Source organism: Molothrus aeneus, chromosome 7, assembly GCF_037042795.1.
Source record: "Molothrus aeneus isolate 106 chromosome 7, BPBGC_Maene_1.0, whole genome shotgun sequence".
In the NCBI taxonomy this organism is placed as follows: domain Eukaryota; kingdom Metazoa; phylum Chordata; class Aves; order Passeriformes; family Icteridae; genus Molothrus; species Molothrus aeneus.
In genome coordinates, this window is record NC_089652.1 from 8,837,962 (window position 1) to 8,853,182 (window position 15,221).

Genomic DNA, 15,221 nt, shown 5'->3' on the forward strand with positions numbered 1-15,221 from the left:
TCTTGCCTGTGCCTTTTTCCTAAAGACAAATTAAGCTAAAAGCTAAATTATCCTCATGAGAATACCTGCATCAGTCTGTCACTGTTTCCATACAACTGAGTTTTGATTAAGCCCTCAGTCCTTCAGCAGGAAAAATATTTTGTTGAAGTAGTTTTTGACCACTTCTAATGAATGCAGTAATTAATTTCACAGACATAAAAAAATAAGGGCAAGACAAATCTTAGGAGCTAGGTATCTGTGCTGAAAATAATAAAGCAGTGATGAGTCTGTGAATCAGCAGGGCTTTAAGGCTCTGGTTTCTGGGAATCACCTGGGAGCTGTCTCCAACACTTGTACAGTTACAGATTTGAAAATTGTGTGTGAACACCTTCTCTTTCCATAAGCAGAAAGACTACCAAGGAGATGTGTATCTGAACATGTAGGATTGACTTTGAAATATCTGAAGTATTCTAATGAGGAAGGGTTTAGAATGCATTTCGCATCTTCACTGTTCGATTCTGATCGCATTGATTCTTGTGATATAAGCAGGATTTCTTCCACATGCTAAAGAGTTCTGGTTGTGTATCTGCAGTTCAGGTCCTCTTCTCACTGGTATCTAGCAAATGTAGGTTTAGCTTGGGGTTGAATGGAAGCTTATCGCTATTTAGGAACAACCCAGCTTGGAAAAAACCTGCTTGCAAACACGAGACAGTAACAAAATGTGTTTATTGGTTTCTTAGGCAAAAAGCACCAGCAGTGAAACTTTTCACGCGGGGTATTTCGCCAGGAAGTGTGTCAGTGTGTCATACAGACCTACGTTCTCCATCTCATCTGTGAATGGGGAGTTTTCACGGGGGTGGGGAGAAACCTCAGCGCCAGAAACACAATATGAGCCCTTTAGGGCTTTTTTCATTTTTTGCCCCTCCTTTCACACAATAGGGCAGTCGCTCTCCATAGTCGGCGGCTCCTGCGCTTATCAGGGGCAGGATTGAGCAGATAAGCTATGACTTGTTATTGACTATGTTATGTCAAAGCTTGCTGTAAACACTTTCTGGTGCTTACACTGAGCTCAGAAACCACTGAAAACATTATTACAGAAAACGAATGGGAGAGGTTTGGATTTCACACCAAAACATGCCAATTTCTCTTTTCACTTAGTTTTTGACGGCTTAAGGTGAGGGCGAAAGAAATGAACTGGACAACTGCAGAGCGGGCAGGTCTGAAGCGCGGGAGTCCAGGTGAGGAGGGCGGCGGGTCGCGGGGGTTCGGCGCAGCCCCGGGAGCGGGTGCAGCTCCGGGGGAGCGGGTGCAGTGTGGGGTCTCGGTTCAGCCCGTGGGTTCGGCGCAGCCCGGGGAGCGGGTTCAGCCCGATGCTCGATGCAGCCCGGACCCCGCGCGGGGAGCGGTGCCCGCCGGGCGGCGCTGCGGGCCCGGGGCGGGCGGGCGGCGGCGCCTCCGCCCCTGTCGGGCGGGCGGGCTGGCGGGGAGGGGCCGGGGCTGAGCCCCGCTCGCTCGGCTCCGGCTCCTCGGCAGGGCAGCGACCGCCGGCGGCTCGGGGCGGGCGGTGGCGGGACGGCGGGCAGCGCCCTTCGGCGGCAGAGGTACAGCTCCCCCGGGACTCCCTTTGTTTCGCGGCTCCGGGACACGCTCGGGGATGGGGAAGGGGATGATGGGGAAGGGGATGGGGTCGGCGCCGGCTCTCCCGTGAGGAGGGGCGGCGGTGCTGGGTGCGGGTCCGGGCACGGCGGCCCCGGCGCCTCCTGGGCGCCCCTTCCCCGCGCAGAACTGCGGCTCCGGGACGCTCTGCGTGCGCTGAGCTCCGGTGGATGGCAGCGGGGATGGGACGGCTTCATTTAGGCACGAACGCGGTGCGCACACACGCGGTGGACGGTCCGGGGCTCGCTCCCTCAAATATGAGAGAGAGAGAGAGAGTGTGTGTGTGTGTGTGTGTGTGCGTGTGCTTCTTCTGGGAAGAGAGCGTGGCATCTGTTTCTTCTTGTCTAAAATAATTACCCCGTGTGCGCGGCTTCCCTGAATGCAAAAGAACGGGCTGGGCTGTGGGGCTCGGGGGAACCGTGGGAAGAGCGCTGGTAACTTGGAGCAGGAGGATGGATTCTGCTGTCGGGTTACACTTGGAGAGGAGACTTGAGGAAGGGCTTTCCAGGGCAGGTCATTGTCCCAGAGAACTTCCTTGAGGGGACGGGTTGGTGCAGCCTCCCAAGGAATACCGCCCGTCTGCGCCCATGGAGGCTGTTGGGATTCGGTGTGGGACATCTGCTGCCGCTGTTTTGGGAAGGGCATCCCTTTGTTCCTCGGAGCGGCCACACTCCCCGCTGGAAAACAATGGCCTTCCTAGCAGAGCCACAGGGAGCGGGGCAGTCACCAAGTGGTCCAGTGCTCGCTTGCCTTGCCCACGGTGGCTCTGTGCTCACATGTGCTGTTTGCTTTTCCCACTAATTTAAAGCTTTGAAATTTCAGGCCATGTCATTAAATCAGTTGCTATGTATTTAGTCAGGACCACTATTCTAAGGTAAGAGTAACGAAATAAAAGCTAACTACTCTTAAAATGTATGTCAGAGGAACTATTTAAAATATATCCAGATTGGAAACAGCCACTGGCATAAAGGTCAGGTAAAACTCCTGACTTCGCGATTTTTATGTGGAATCACGAGCCTTCCATATCCGTCTGTCCTATTGTTAATTGTGAATTAAGGCTGGCAACAAGCTGCCCATCCTTCCCTGCATGAATCATCACTTTGTCAAGCCCTGTGTCAAAAACAAGGCTTTCCCCAAAAGTGTGCAGTGTTAGAGAACAGAAACACTCCGGCCCATCTGTTAAAGTAAAGTTCAGTCCTTGGCTGCTTTTAAACACATGAAAGGTAAAGACATTCTTCTCATGAGCTTTTATTTCCAGTTATCCCAGGCTTGTGTGTAAGAATGTCTTCAATTCAGTGCTTAAAGCAATGTGCTGCCTCGGGCTTAATTTTGTGTGAAGGTGTGAGGGTTGGAGCGTTCCCATTCTTCCCAAAGTAACATAAAGTGGTCACTGCTTGTGTTGGCTTGTAGCACTTACTGCGTGTTAGGTTGCCACGAGTTCCTCCATATCCTTAGGATGTTGCTGAAACGCCTTTGTGGTGTTGGATATCTAAAAGGCTTCTGGCTCCTCATGAGCACCACGGTTGGATTGAGCGCTCAGCAAAGTGAAGGTGAAAGGACTCATGGAAGCATCTTAAATCACAGAAGCTTGCCTTTTTACTTTTTTTTTTTCTTTGTTTGTTTGGGATTTTTTTTGGTTTTTTGGTGGTTTTTTTTTTTTTGTTTTTTTGTTTGTTTTTGGTAAGAGACCTTGTTAAATCACACCTGTGGGGAGGAGCTCTGTGTGGAAATGATGCCAGGGGCCGGCAGTTTAGCTCTGTTGTGTTAGCCCTTTCAGGCATTGTGCAAGACTCGATGTAATTGCCTTTAGAAGGGCAAATGTACATTGCAAGCCTACTAGTGCGTCTGGGGGAAGGGAAAATAAAAGTCTGGCGAATGAGGAGAGGAAGTGGGAGAGAGCAATTGGAAACATAAGCAAAGTCATTAATTTTTCCCACTGTGCACTCTTAAGAAACTGCTGGCAACATACTGGAGATACTCTGCCTCATGGAAGTGTCAGGGACTTGCTTCACATGATTCTCTGAGATCATCTGGTTTCCCTGAGCTCTGTGGGAACAGAAATTCCTCATGTTGGAGTCTGATCTCATCTTCCTTCAGCAGCAGTAGTAGCAGCGGCTTGGGAATTGGAGAGGAAGGTGAAGGAAGTGCCAGTGGGATGGTTTGGAGAAAAGCTCAGTTCTGGTGTGGGCCAAGCTGGACACTGTTCCTTCCTTTCATTTGCCTTGTGTGGTCAGAGCTGGGACAAATGCTGCCATACCCACCAACGTTCAGTGCCCTTTCAGGCTGCTGAGCTTGTTTAGCACAGCTCGTGTACCAGAGCATCCTTTGAATCCTACCCTGTATTTCATTCATCTTTTTTTACTGTACTAATGAGCAGCAAACTGAAATGGAAAGTGGTGGCTTGAGTGGCTGTATGCATCAAGCTTGGGGAATTTCCTGAGTTTGATGAAAGACAAAAATAAAGGGGTTTTTCCCTCCCTTATAGCTGTGTAGTTAGTCTGTTAAATTCTCAGAGCCTTCTAAGTAGCCTCTTCTGTTTGTTGTGGGACTGCTGGCAAGAATTTTAGGAAGATTGAAGTAGCAATGACCAGCCCTGGAGTCTGTAACTTGATCTACAGCTTTTTCTCTTCAACTGGGAAAGGAAGTAACAGCTCTTGTTACACCCTTATGTAACCTCTCCATTCATAACCTCCAAAAAAGAAGGAAACCAGAGCTTGATTTCTAGTGTATAAGCTAACATCTAGGCATGCTTTGTCATAAAGAAACTGTAAAGAATAACATGGATTTTCTCCTGTTTTGCAGTTCCCAGAATGGAAAAAAGCCCCGAAATCCACAACCCTACCGAAAGTTAAACATTTTAATTTTGTGCTGATGGGATAGTGGAAATCTCTGCAACTCTTTGTCATATGTGGTGAAGTAGCTGTTAGAGAGGATACTGGAACTACAACGAGGGTGTTTTTGTGGGTCTTTTCTGGTGTGTTTGAGCATTAGTCTCAAAATATTCATGCTTTGCAGCTGTGCCCCAGTTTGCTTCTGGTTTGGGAAAGCTTTGGTCCTTTGGTGTGTACTACTCCAGATTTTGGTTCTAAACAGTGTGAAGACCAGGATCTCTCTTTTTTTTTTTTTTTTGTTTGTTTTGTTTGGTTTGGTTTTTTGTTTCCTGATAGTGGCATAGCTTTTAAAGAAAACTGTATAGAAAGTTGATCTTTTTGCCTCTCCCAGCTCCATTTTACTGGGAAATTTCCCATTTGGTATCACCAAGGAAAGTTGTATCCATTTCTTGATATATATATATTTTAAGTTTGATAGCAAAGTCACCGTGTTGATGTGAAAATTTCAGTGAGAAAGACTAGTGCTTAAAAATACAGTTTTAGAGGCTGAGAAGAATTATCAAGTCCCCTTTCCAGATGCAAACTGGTTGGGGAATTCTTGTATGCAGAGTTTAAAGCAGGAGTTATGGACCCCAGAGGCCAGAACAACATCTTTCTTACAGTGCTCCAGCTTTTGGGAGGAAAGCAATTGAGAGGTGGTCTCCAGCCTGAGTGACCAGATTTAACACTTCAGCAAACAAACTGAAGGCTCAAGATAAGGAATCCAGTGTCCCAAGGAGTAAGGGCAAGAAATGTTTACCTTTGCTAAGATTTTCTTTCCTTTGCAGGGGTGGGGAGTGGTAATTGCCTTGTCTCTGGCTTTGTGAAGTGCTGCCTTGGAATTGCTTCTTCAGTGTGGATGTAGTGGTTAACTTCTCCTTGTTCTCCCTGTCTTGGAGAGGCAGAAGCACTTCCAAGGGTCTTGTATTGGCAGAAATCTTTATGTTGTTGGGCAGGAGGACCATGAGAGCAAAAAAAAGTAAGAGCCTATACCAAGGAGAAAAAGAGGAATAGGTGCTGAGTAGCAGAAGGGTTGGTGGGTGTTGTACTGTTAGAAGTGCTTCTTGTAGATTTCTTTATTTTCTAAATGAAGGCAGCAAGGAAAGACTCATTTTTCCTTACTGTAAGCAGAAACCAGTTTTTAAAAGTGTGTGACCACAGCCTGGTCAGCAGTGGTAAAAGTTTCCTGGGCCCACAAATATGCTTTGTGTGTGAGCTCTCTTGCTGTTTGCTTGATGCTTCTTTTTCTGTAATATTCTATAATTTTCATAGTTTGTACGCGCCAAAGTGCTACTGGGGGTACTTTGAATTGCAATAAGAGTACAAATATAAAATTACAAATAAGAATAATTAAACTGTAGGCTTTGCTACAATGGAAAAAACCCAGGTAGTGGAGTTTCTACTCTTTTACATGCATTTTCTTTATGGAGTCTGTTCTCCTTTTGTCTACAAGATTGTAGTGGTGTTTGAAGGTCTTTGAAATCCTGGGCCTTAAGGTAACCACCAGTTTTTATGCACAATGGAGCACATGCAGTGTCCTGACACTGTGCTTAAATCCTTGCCAGTAACCTTTGAGAACCTGCACCTCAGAAATGAGGAAACTGCTGGGGGATGAAGGGTTGAGTTCTGTATCTTGGGAAAGCACAAGCAAAGGAAGTTACTCTTACTCTCTGTGTTTTAATGTCTTTGTGTTAAAACAATTTGGAGCGCAATTAAGGGTATCCCTTTAGATCAGAGGTATCCTTAAATTCCTTACTGCATAAGGACTCTGTGGATGGCACTGCAGTGAGAAGTCAGCCCTGCTGTTGGGAGAGCTTTTAAAGGGAGTGAGTTGCTATTAATCCTCCCCACTGTTTCTCTATGGAAGCAAATAAGCAACTTAACATAGAGACACTGGGGAAGAGATGAAGAGATGGCATTTTTTCTGGGACTCTGGGAACCAGTTCACTTAATAGCTTGGCTAGAGCTTCATGTGTGAGGGCTGAGAAGAAAGCTCCTCCTAGAAGAGCTCATGCTTACCTGATGTGAAAGAAGGGATACCAACTGGGATGTCCAACTTCCAGCAAAAATAACAGCTGCTCTACCTTTTCATCAAGAGAGGCTTGGAGACTGGGCAGCAGAAAGGTGGTAGAGGTTGAAAGGCAGATTATTTTTGGGAGTAGTTAAGGCTACAAGATAAACATGGGGTTGCTGGAGTGTCTGGAGACCCTTCCTAACTTTTATGTGTGCAAGTAGGTCTGTGACTGATGGAGCACCTGAGGTTTGTTGTGCAGAGCAAGCTTGGGAGGTGCTAATTCCCTGTCAACCTTTGGAGAAGGAAAAGAGTTGTTGAAGGGGTGAAAATGAATCTCTCTATGAAGGAATATTCCTGGTGGTAATGAGGAAATATTGCTGCCATGATGTACCAGGAATCCTTTGTACACCCTACTCCATCAAGATGGGCTCACATAGAAGATGGAGCAAAAAAGGGTGATTGGGATGGCCAAGGAAAAGCCACTGAGAGGGAAATAGGCAATATTGGCTATGCATTATATGGAATGAAGTCCATTGAAATAAACCTTTGTCAATGCGTTTCCTCCCTCCCCATGAGGGAGAAAACACATTTAAATTAAAAACCAAAGCCAAACCCCAGCAGCATTAGCAAAATCAAGAAAAAGTGGATGTTAGCAGATCAGGAATAAATTTAGTCTGTGAATAAGGCACACCATAAGGACTGTTTCTCATGGAGAAGGCTGAATAATGGCACTCTGGAGCAGTGCAGTGTGGTAGTTGTGGCTGTAGGATGCTGTGGTCTGGAGCACACGGGACAGATACAGCTTCAATTACCATTGTTCAGCTCACAGGCTGTCAGTCTGTCAGGCTGCCGGGGCTAAAAGGGCTCTGGAGATTACCTCCAGTGATCAAAGAGTGCAGGGCTCTGTGGAAACAAAGTTCACTCCGGGAGAAACCCTGGAAAATCTTTTGGCAAGCAAGGGCAGAGCTGGAGCTCCTTGTGCCTTGTAACATTTCTGGAACACGGGGAGCTTGCCTGTATCTCGTGTGAATAGAACTTTTTGCTTCCTATAAGCTGCCAGATGATAGTTCTCACTGAAACCCAGCGAGGGGAAACTCAGTAGCCGTGAGCGTGTGTGAGTTTGCCCGCCCTGGGACCGGCTGCTTTCCCTCTGTGGAAGGGAGTTGCGTTCTACTGATGTTTTAAGAAGGTGTCCCTCTCTAAATCTGTGAAGTGTTCTATTTTATTTGGAAAAATCTCTGTTTATCGTGCTAGTTGTTAATAAAAACACTGTCTGCTGGCTTTTAACTTCAGGGACATCTGGACAAGAGTGATTACTGTGTGTTGAAAAGCAACTTCATGAACTGGTCCCATTGTCTGAAATATCTCTTGTACAATATACAGGAAGAGCTGGAGATGGCTGGATTTAGAAATTGATGACTTTTATCCTCTAATTCCAGGTGTCTATCTGAAAATTACTGTTGAGGATGAAAATGACAGAATAGTGGATATAGGTCAACTGCTTGAGATGAGCAAACCTGTCTTAGTACATGTAATTTATTTAAGCCTTGCCTTCCCTTAGGTTTTTTTTTAATCTTTGTTTTGGCCAAATAATACTTCCTCTTCCTACAACACTTGGATCCAAATTCTTTTATTCACTCCCTTTATTAAAAAATAGCAGTGTCTTGCTGGACAGCAATAGATGCAGAGAATAGACAGTGATGGCAAGTGGTGGGGTGAAACCTTGCATTGCTGTTTTACCTTGGCAGCTACCCCTGGGAGACATGGGACTAGTAATGTCTGACTTCCTGCAGGTTTTTCTCTTGTGATGGATTGACTTGCAAAGAAGTAATAATTTCCACTTGAAGCTTTTTCTGCAGCTAGGGAATTTTGCAGAGCAATTTTTCTGCTCTGTGGTACTTAATGAGGGGTTTGTTCTCCTCTCAGCCCATGTCTCTGATGGAATGCTTGTGCTCAGATCTCCTCTCCTTCCTGCTTTTGTGTGCAAAATCAGCTGTTCTGTTGTCCTTTACTCTGTCCTTTTGAATGAAATTCAACCTTAGATGTGTCTGAGAGAGTAGATGTGTAGACTAAGAGATGTAAAGCTGGCATGATTTGTCTTATTTTCATAAAATACTAGCCTGAAAACATTCCATTCTTTATTTACAAATATCTCAAGGACCCCATTAGTGAGGTTTTCAGGAGGGGAAATTGCAATGGGCTAGAATAAGATTTTGGGGTGGTATTTGGGCGACTTCTTTTCCTCCTGTTTTAAATGGAAAAGGACAGGGAAAGTTTTGCTTTACCCCAGACTTTTACTGCTTGGAGGTGATATGGGTGCATGGAAACTGTGGAAACCTGTGAGTGCCAACTGCTCTAGGGGCTAGGGTGTATGCTCAGTTACTGTGGCTGGTTGATGCTGGGTAGATACAGGCCCCGATGCCTCCTCTGGGATCTGGATTTCCTGAAGCTCCTGATCAGGTTTGTGCTCACCTGTGACCGGTTTAAAGCCTGGTTCAGTGACTGCTGTGACGACTTTCCGTGGCTGCTTTTCCTTCTGCTGTTGGCAGCTGAGTGCAGCTGTGGGTTACCTGGCCTGTTATTTGGTTTTCTGCATATCTTCAGGGCTTATCACCCACTGCTTAACAGGCAACAAAGCATTTGAGCAGAAGATTAGCATGTACTCTGGTATTTTAACCCTGTAGTATTTAGGACATCTCTTAGTACCTGCCTCACCAATGATGTAAATGTGTGTTTGCTCCAGTTGATCACCTTGAGCAGCTCTTTTGCCTGTGTCAGGGACGTGAGGTTTCCGTGCTGGCTGCAGCAAAGTGCTTTCTGCCCATGTGCTTGTGTGGAATAGAAAATAAAAAACCTATTTTGGTCGAAGATCTTGATTACAGCTGATTGCTGGATTGCTCCCGAAGGACTGAAACCTCAGGTGAAAGAAGTGATCTGACTCTGAGAGGGCTGATTGATTGTAAAAGTGTTTGGTGGGGATCTGCTACTGAAAGCTCTTTTGAACCCAAGCTCTGGTGAGGTGGCAAGCTCTGGTGTGGGACATACAGCTAACGTAAATAAACGCTGCCTTGTTTTTTGTGCCCCTGTTCTGCAAATGTAACCTTTGGATTGGTCAGCATCCCCCAAAATTGGCAGAAAACTTTAGGCGGCAGCTTGAAAGATTAAGATAATCAGTTTAAAAGGGCACCCACTGCTTTGTGGAGTTTGCCTGTCCAGCAGTAAAATATTTTTTGGTTTCTTTTGTGAAAGAATGAGGGTGTTTTCTATCTGTCCATGTCCCTTACTGACAATGTTTTCAAAGTTGTGTTGTCCAACCACTGTCAGTCTGAAATCTAGTCTTTGGTTTAGGGGGAGATGGCAGGACCTTTGACAACTTCTGGTTGTCAACTTTGCAGTCACATTTTGTTCCTTATTTTGAAAAAGATTCAAGGAAACCTTAGCAAGGTCTATATGCAAAAAATTGACCTCCTTTGTTACTGAATACTTTATCCCTTTCTGTAGATGTGGACCGGGAATGATTATAAAACTCTGTGGCTGGGCAATGACTAAGAAAAGCCTAAATATAAGAAACCACCATGGATCCTGTTTCTGCTGAACTCAGTGGGATTTTAACCAGAATTTTGGACTGTAAATAGCCTTGGTAGTGAAGACCTATTTCTAGATGCATTGAAAACACCCAAGGTGTTATCCCCATTAAACTAATTAAAGAAAAAAAAAAAGGAGAAAATGGACTCCAGAATAACCATTCGCGTGAAATCCCACCTCACACCTATAATCTTTGAAGCCTGTCAATGTAATCCAAAATGTAAAGGAACATTTTAAGGGTAAAAATGGAGTAGCAGACATATTTTGACTGTATTTTCACAGGTGCTGAAGAAGAGTGCCTTAGCAATGTTGAAAGACCCAAATGTTTTTCCCAAAACCTGGTGTGACTGTATGACTGACCCAGAAGAGTTAAAGCAAGGCAGAAAGTTGACTTAGGAAATAGATTAGCCCCAGAGTGCAATTACTGGTGGCAGTTATTGTGTTGTGGTTGCAAAATAATTATCAGAAGTAATTTGAAGACATGTACTGCTGGGACTGTAAAGTAGGAATAATAGAATAGATATACCCCATGGTCTCACAGAGCAGGTAATATCCATGCTAATGTTATTCAAACCACTGGGAAAAAAATAACAGAAAGTCGCCTTAGAGAAATGCAAACACAGCCCCCTCAGGCTGCTGAGTTAGTTGGTTTTGGTTTTTTTAAGGAAGAGAAAGAGGGCAAAGCTGTATCTTCTGCATCCATGGCTCATGTGATTTTGGTTTTGTGGTAAGGTACTGTGCACCTTTTTGGTGATACCAGAGTTGTTCATAGTTCATCATATTATGAACAGAGGCATGAGAGAAGCATCTCTCTCACTTCAGGGGAGATTACTGCTTAGTGTGGGTTGTAACCAAACTGTAAATAAATGTAAAAATAAAAGAGAAAACACCCCACTCCCACACCAAAACAAAAACCCTAAAACCCCCCAACAAGCCCCAAAGAACTTCAGCAACAACCAAACCTCTCACTTCTGCATTTTTGAAGAACCTGAGTCCTGGTAATGAAGGAAGTTTCATCCACTGTTTACATCCGGAGGAGATCATGTCCCAACAAACATTTTGTACATGTCCTAATGCGGCTAATTATCCCACTATCAGTTTTTCTAAACTGCAGTTAAGTCTCCATTGTTAAACAATTAAAAGATGATATTGCCTCAGTGGTTGCAGCTGTTTGTTCAACACTACCTTAAGTGGCTTGACTCTTTCTTGAAAATTACCCAATCTTTAGATAAATGCGTGGTGTTTGGTAGCAGAGGCCAGTGGAGCATTCGTTTCTCCTGTGGAATTCTCTGGTCAGATCTTCTGTCATCTAAATTGCAGCCACTGGTGCGAAACCGCCCTAATCTGATGTTGCTGAAGGGCTGTTCCCATTTAGCTGATGCTGAATGCAAACATTCCTGCGGTCCCAGTACAAATACACCCCGTAATGCTGCATTTTACTTTTGTAATTCACCAGAGCTGGTGGTTGTTAAGTGCCTAAGGAATCCGGTACACGTGTGTAATGTTCGGTGCCCACGGAAATTTAAGAGAGGTTGCACAAGGCTTCAAATAACAGCTCGTGCTTGGTAGGTAAGATGTGAGAAGCATTAGCTAATTCAAAAGCTCCGAATTATAAACTTTTCCAGTTTGGAAAACACTGATTTGTGCAGTAGGACTGTGAGAAAGGAAGGAATCCAGAAACTATCCAGACACTGGCAAAACCAAAAGGTAAGATGGAGAGTCAGAGGAAGCCTTTTAGTTCTTTGAGTGCTTTTCCTGATGTTGTGATATCCATTAACATTCCTTCCTGAAATTCGTCTGTCACGTTCCTCAAGTCCCATTTTCTTGCGGGAAAAACAGCGGGCTGCAACATCGAGCTGTTTTCTGCTCTTTTCCACAGGACATGGATGTGTCAGAGGAACAATTGAGAGCAGCCACAGCTGGGGAGTAGGGTGCAGGTGTTCCAGGCAGAGCAGATGGGAGGGGTCTGGAGGGAAAGCAGGGGTTTCCTCTGGATGATATCAACGCTTTTTCACACATTGCTGATGTCGGGAAATGCAGCTCTGAGTGAAAAGGGCATTGTAGCAGTTCAGCTGCAGAGTCTGCCTCAGTTTGCCTGGTGAACCAGCACAGGGTGTTCCCAATGAACTTCCACCTTTGGGGCATCAGCTGGTGAGACACAAGGCTTGCTGGGCAGCAGAACAAGATAAATTTAAATCCTGCCTCTTGCTAAATTGATACCTAGGCTTGTCATAAGCAGCAGCATGAGATGATGGTTGCAGCCCCTTTTGGTTTTGTTTTGTTCAAGTAATGACATTGTGTCCCTGGCTGCTTTTTGCAGCAGTGGCCTGTCAATGTCCCCACCTTGTGTGGGCTGATTGCTCCCTGACAGAGAAACAGGGAAGGGGTGGGCAAGCATAATTACAGCCTGACAGGGGCTCAGGATCAGACCTGGAATGTGAAATCAGCTTGAACTCCACTACTGAATTACTGATGTTGCACATTGTCCCTGTTAAGAGTTAGAAAAAAGGGGAGTGAGCTGGTTATAGTGAAACCAAAGGCTTGTGGTGTTTCAATTTTTTTTTTGTTTTGTTTTTAAATAATCAGAACTTGAAGCATATGTGAGTACATCTGTGTCAGTTTTGATGGTAGGGAAAATGTCCTCTTGCTACAATGCCTGGAAAGAAAAAAAAAAGAAAAAAGCCACCTCTGCAGGCAGTGATAGTTCCAGTGCAGCAAACTCTTGAGTGTGAGCTAAGGACTGCACAGCTGTAGGGAGCTGCTGACAATTGTTGCTGTTCTGCTGTTGGAGGGTGATGTGGAAAACCTGGGACAATTCCATAAGGTGCTGTATGCCAATAACAGGGCATTACTTCATTTCCCCTGTGGAGAATGTGTGCATTTAATTGTATAAGGCTTTGGGGGTTTTGCCTATTCTCTGCATTCTCTCCTATTTATAGCTGTCATTAGCTCTTTTTCCAGAATGGCCCATGATAGGATTGCTGTGGCTGTGGGATGCTGTGATTTTTAATTTGCCATCCCTGTGGCCAAGAGGGGCAAGAAGGTTTTAGATTAAACTGAAAATCTAAATTTTATCCCAATCCCAGGCTCTGCAAGCAGTGCATACAACAGTCTGTGTTTTAAAAGGCTCTGTGTGGCGTGGGAGTGTGTGGATAAAAGCATTTTAAAGACATAGCCTGCCAAGCACTTCTCCTCCCAAGCATGTTGTCCAACATAAAACAGATCAAACTGTGAAGGATTACTGAATTGACTTTTAAACGATTTTTCTGAGAATGGAAACATGTTGCAAATGTTCTCACTCCATTGAATTTAAGGCTTAGATATGAGACCGAGGGGAGGAAGAACAGATTTGACAACTGCCTACAGGAAAAGGAGATATTTTGAAATGCTGCTGATCTTTCCTTTAGGGACAAGAAGGGTCAATTTGGGAGAAGCCTCAGGTGGTAAGTGTGTATGGGTGGGACCAGAGAATGTTGAAGGAAGAATCTGATCCTCCTGATCTCAGGCACTGGGAGCAGGTTCTGGTCTCATCCCTCTCATAGATCTGGTTCTTGTAAATGGTTCTTGAGTAGCATTCATCTTTTTAAAGGTGTGTGAATACATCCAAAAGTAGAAGCCACTTGCTTTTATGTTTGCCACTGCTTCCCAAACTGTGGTGAGCACGCTGTCAGCAGTGCTGATGGGAAATATTAACAGCTGCAAGGCATCTTTGAGTGTATGGCAAATAGTTGGACATGGATTTGGATTGCATTTCTGAGCTTTTTCTGAAGTTTAGCCATGTAATGTTGCAAGGGCTTGATTATTTTTTTTTCTGTGAAGTGTGCTGATTTTTGACATTTTTTATAAAGCTACTTCTAAAATTAGCATTTGGTATTTTGAAAGTGCTATTTATTGATCCTCTACTACATTCTTCTAGTAGATTAGTTTCAGTTATTAAGTACTATTTAATTGATTAATAGATGTTTAAACATTGTTGGTTTCTCTTAGCAGTGCTTTTTCCTCCCCCACTTTTTACCTCAGATAGATAACCAAATTATCCCGCAGGCTGGATTTTCCTTTGTTAGCCAAACCAGAGCAGGGATTAAGATTGGATTCCACCACAGCAAAGGCTAGCAATGCTGCCATGGCAGAACACTCTTGAATCATACATACGTTTCGGAGGTAATCTTTAATGGATTTTTGCAAAGGCTAGGCTATTGAAAATGGCTTTGAGCAATCAGTGTTAAATAAGTTGTTTCAGCCTGTTAATTTTCTCATCATTTGGGTTTCTAGTATTTTCTAGCTTGCAAGTTGATGAAAAATATTTTAACCATACGATGCTGTAAATTATTGTAGAAAAAAAACAAGCTGAAAATTAACCTTTGACCATAAAATGGAACTTTTCCAATATATTGATAAGTCAATATCTGCATAAAACTTTTTGATCCAACTTATAATAGTCAATATAGTGTCTTCCTGTACCTCTTCTGCAAAACATGGCACTGAATTTGGGAATACATGGATGTTTTTGATGGGTTTGGCTGCTCTTGCTCTTGAAATTCCCAAGTAGTGATGCATGAAGTGTGATAGGTGGTATGTAATTTCACAATGGTAAATGAGTTATTGTACTTAGAACTTAAATTTTAGGTTTAAATTGCCCTTATTAGGATTTTGTGTTGGCTTTTTTTATATATTTGGCCACAAACCCATTCTTTAATAAGTTCCATACTTGAGAAGGGCTTTATTTTTTCAGCCTTCAAAAGTTATTTGAGCATTAGTTGATGTATGGGAAGTAATTAGGTCACTGAAACAAGATTGGTAGTTTAAAGAATTTGTCCTAACGGGATGCAGAAGTTGAAGTGATACCTCTGAAAAGATTCTAAGAATGTTTAAAAATTTTTTTTGGTGGTTCAGAGAGGTGAACTTTTAAGAATAAAAGTATCTTTCTCTACAAAAATATTTGTCCAGTGTTTCTGTTTAAAATAAATGCTCTTTTGTTTGTTTAGCAGAGTTGACTCAGCTTTGGTTGGTTACCATAGTTCAACACTGTTTTTGCATTTCCATGTGAATTTCTAGTAATTCCCAGGCTTGGTTCAGGTTTTGGGGATCTTTTTGTATTGCTTTGTTAGCTGCCTGTG

At 43.9% G+C, this 15,221-nt stretch overlaps 1 protein-coding gene across 4 annotated transcripts in view; it reads left to right on the forward strand.

Moving 5' to 3' along the window:
• Positions 1–1,474: 1,474 nt before the first annotated feature.
• MYO1B (myosin IB) overlaps positions 1,475–15,221 on the forward strand; it is a 108,528-nt gene continuing 94,781 nt past the window's right edge. For all 4 annotated transcript variants that reach the window (XM_066553132.1, XM_066553133.1, XM_066553134.1 and 1 more), the window contains exon 1: positions 1,475–1,580. The gene's annotated coding sequence lies outside the window, so the exon portion shown is untranslated. The remainder of the gene's footprint in view (positions 1,581–15,221) is intronic.